This window comes from Dipodomys spectabilis, unplaced genomic scaffold, assembly GCF_019054845.1.
Source record: "Dipodomys spectabilis isolate Male_0828 unplaced genomic scaffold, ASM1905484v1 ptg000006l, whole genome shotgun sequence".
In the NCBI taxonomy this organism is placed as follows: Eukaryota; Metazoa; Chordata; class Mammalia; order Rodentia; family Heteromyidae; genus Dipodomys; species Dipodomys spectabilis.
Window position 1 is genome coordinate 416265 of NW_024870683.1, and position 4291 is coordinate 420555.

The following is a 4291-nucleotide window of genomic DNA, read 5'->3' on the forward strand; positions in this document are numbered from 1 at the left end:
AGGGACAGTGCCCAGGCTCTGAATCCAAGGGCCAGGACCAGACTTTTTTTTAAAGGGTTCATTCCACAGAAATCTGGAACAATGTGATTCTATATAATGGAGTAATTTCAAAAGTCCCCCAAAATATATCCAAATAAAATATATATATATAATCTAACAATCACACTAACAATCCCTTCCTCTCTGAAATCAACAGAATAACAAAAATATCAGATGAATTGAAGTATTTAAACAATTTTGCCAATTACAATGTGATAATTGATATTTATAGAACATTATATCCAACTACTATTTTTAGGCATAAATGACACATTCTCTATGACAGAAAATACATATTGATGACAAACTAAAGCAAATTGAAATATACTTAAAAGATTTGATATAGTATTTTAGAAACATAGTCTTACCATATAGTCTAGGCTGGTTTCAAAAGTGTTATATAACCCAGGCTAGACTCAAATTCTGCAGATTTTTATTCTATCAGGGTTCTGAGTGGATTTAATAATGCCAACCACATTGGTTAGGGTGAGTCTTCTTTAGAAGTGCATTGACTCTATACTAATCTACTTTTGAAACATTCTCACGTGCTGTCTCAGATAAAGTCACCTTACCAGAGGTGTGGTTATCCCTTAATCTAATCACATCAAATTCCAGGAAAGGGAAAGGGAACCTGCACAGATGCTGGCAACTCCCTACCACGTTGATTCCTGGTAGAGGAGAGAGCGCAGGGAGACAAGGCAACCACAGTGTGCAGAAGAAGACTCCACAAGCCATGGAAGCTTTTCAGTACTAAATACTGATGAGCACATGCGTCTGAGGAAACTGAATCCAGAAGAACATCTAAAGAATTAGAGGAAACAGTACTCACAGATCACACAAAAGAGGAGTACATGCTCCCAGAAGTCAGATTGAAGTTTTGCATAATCCACACATTAGACAGAGTATTTACAAAGGTTTTTATAATGAAGAGGAACAAGAGCTTTAAACATTGTAATGTATTTCCATCTAACAAATAAAAACAAATAGCGAGACCCCAAAAGATCAAATTGTTTCAAATATTTTAACAGTCTCCCCAAACAAACCTCAAGAATCTTCATAGTTGATTTATTTACAGAAAGTAATAGCAATAAAGTATAAACCTAAGTAGAACTATGGTATAAAACAATAACATGAAGACTGAAAGGAGGCACATGTAAAGTGTTTTGGTGTGTGTGTGTGTGTGTGTGTGTGTGTGTGTGTGTGTGTGTGTGTGTGTGTGTGTGTGCGTTACTAAACATTAAACTCAGGATCTCAGGTATGTGACAGAACGCACTCTATTACTGAGCTACAATTCTATGCCTCTTCTAAGTTTCTTATGTATAAACTAGTGCAATACCTCTTGAAGATAGCCCATGACAAGCTAAAAATAGGTAGAAAATACCCTAAAATAGGTACTTCCAGGCTCACCTCTCTCAGTTGACTCCTCAGGTGAGCGAGTAATTGGTCACTGCCTCTCCACTTCCCTCACCCCTCCTAGTCCAGCATGAGTCCTCTGGTGAGCATGTGCTGAGGGCTACTTGATTACATAGGAAACCACTTGGTGAGTGAGCGTTAGCATCAACGTGGAGGGAAGAAGGATGCCTAGGAGTGGGAAGTGAGCAAGAGAGGGTGAAGGAGGTGGTGGAGGGGAATAGAGGGTGTCAGCGATAAAATAACTCCTGCTTCCTGTGTGGGACGTGATCTCTATCTACCCATCCTTGGAGAACGAGGCCTTCCACAGTGCCAAAGGCATGCTTGGATGCTATTGTATTTGCTCAGATGAGAGCAATGTAAAGTTGTTGGTTAATCATGGCCAGCTTGGCAGCCATGCTGCAGCACCTCAAGCTTTTAGGGCATTTTTGTTCAAGTACTCATTGGACCAGGGTGTTGTAGGAAATGTGAATCTCAAAAAAGAGCAGAGAGAGGAACAGGTGAACTGAGTCCCTAAAACAATGGACCTTTAAAAAGAACAGAGAAGCCTGGGCTGGGGATCCAGACCTGCAATCCCAAGTACTGAGGAGGCAGAGGTAGCAATATCACAAAATCTGTGATTAGGCTGAGCAGAGATAGAAAGATCAGGAATGGTCTTAGAAACAAAATAGAAAAAGAAAAAGACTGGGTTGTGGTTCAAAGTGCTTAAGAGTTTGGTTAGAAAGACAAGGGTCCTGGATTCAAACCCTGGAAACAGAAAGGAAAAGAATGCACCAATGTGTGCTTACCCAATAGGTAATAAACTTGGATATGATGTGTTTTCCATTAACCTGTGGTGAGTAACAGACTATTATGTGCAGTCAGTGGTTTTGTGAATCAGGTGGCAATGGTGAATATCGAATGCTGTGGCTTCTGCAAATATCAATATAGTAGGCAAATAACATTCCTTCCTTCTTCCATGAGGAAATCAAAGCAGCAGTCTGGCTACAAGCATGAGAATAATTCAAAGTATATTCTAGACAAAGCTACTTAAAATATTTAATGAGTATTTTTATATTAGGGCTATCTTTCCTAAAATATAAAGCAAAATATACTTTTACTGTGCAAAGTAGTAAGAAAAATAAACCATGTGAAAACATATTTTTTTATCATTGCTGTGAGTGACTTTACAAAGTGAGCTGTGAAGCATTTGCAAAGGGCTACTGCAATAATTGTGCTGCCACTTTGTCCAGCCCATGTCTTCGTGCTATGCAGTAATGTATTCCAATGACTCTTCCAAAGGTGACCCATTAAGATTGGGGAGGAAAGCCAGATGCTCTATGTCAAGTTCTAGCTCTGTCAATTCATTGATCAGATAAATTTTGGAAACAAATCATTGCAGCTTAACTAGATTCTACCTAATTCACATACTTATGAAAATCAACTTGAATCTCCATGAAAACATCTCATAAAGTACCAAGGAAATGGAAGTTTTATGTCCCAGAAAAAACTTAACTGAGATCAAAAGGAGTAAATATTTATCTGTTCTAACCCCAAAATACTCCAACCCCTCAAAACAAAACACAAAAACAAAAACAAAAAAAAAAACCCATGATACTTCTTTAAAGCATTTTTGTTAAGACAAATTGCCAAGAAAAATGTATTTGGATATTCTGCTTCATAGGAAAAACATGATTAATCACTTTAATAAATGGTTTATCTTTGGCTATGCTGCTGATCTCCAAACAAATTTCAGCAATTCCATCAATGCAATAAAGATATTCCATCCAGCACTTGTGCCAGCAGCACACATACTAAAATTGGAATGATTCAGAGAAGATTACCATGGCCCCTGCACAAAGATGACATGCAAATGCATGAAGCATCCTATATGTATTTTTTATAAAAAGATAGTTCATCCAAATTATCTAAGCCAGTGGTTGGCTTAGATCCACATATGTAAATTTTGGGTCATGTTTTATAATAAATTGTGCTTTATAACAGTGATAAAAATAGTTGTCCTCCATTTTAATTATTGCAGTTATTTTTTGCTGCTTCCTAGCTACAGGATTTTTCTTCAAAGGAAATTTTACTGCAAAGTTCTGTATGTAAAACAAGGACTATTGGTTCAGTTAATGTTTGCACACTCCCATGTTCCTACCTGCCTACAATGGTCCAGAAGCACCACAAGATGCTCTTAGCAGTGCATTTTTAAAACCATTTATTTATTGAAAATAAAACACTTTGAAGTCATTTGAATCATGATGTAATTCCACAACATTACCAAATGCTGTCTTTGGCACAAGGAGATCTTGGATATATCTGTTGACCAATTCTCTATAGTTCTACAGAAATATACTACAAATTTTACTTTTTCAAAGTTTGCACCAACTCAGCATTATCGCCTGGATTTTCTAACCTCAGTGTTGCTAAATATTCTTTAGTTGATGCTGCTACTTCTCTCAATGTACTTCAAAATGGACCAGATGTTGTATTTGTTTAATAACAGTCTCTATTTACTGTCAGTTTTTATTCATTTTGATGATTTGTCTAATGAAAATTCTCGGTTTTATAAAGACATATTCTCCTCCATTTTATACTTGTGAAAAAATTCTTAGTTGAAGTATATGCTGCATAGTTTTATAGAACAGAAATTTATAGTTAAGCATATGTTTCAGAAACACTTTGACACCATAGCTATTTAAAACTGGGGAAATTCCTAGCAATTTGATTTGATCCAACAAAATTGAAGAAAAAATGAGAGTAGGAGATAAAGATGTGAATCAGAGACTGCTATTCCAACAAGAGACTGTGTGTGAGAAATTGAGAATTATGAATCTTCCAACAAAATTTGTCTGTTCCC

The 4291-nt window shown here is 36.6% G+C and overlaps 1 pseudogene; it reads left to right on the top strand.

Annotated features, from left to right (window-relative positions):
• Positions 1-3224: 3224 nt before the first annotated feature.
• LOC122124315 lies at positions 3225-3325 on the top strand (annotated as a pseudogene).
• The last annotated feature ends 966 nt before the right edge of the window (positions 3326-4291 follow it).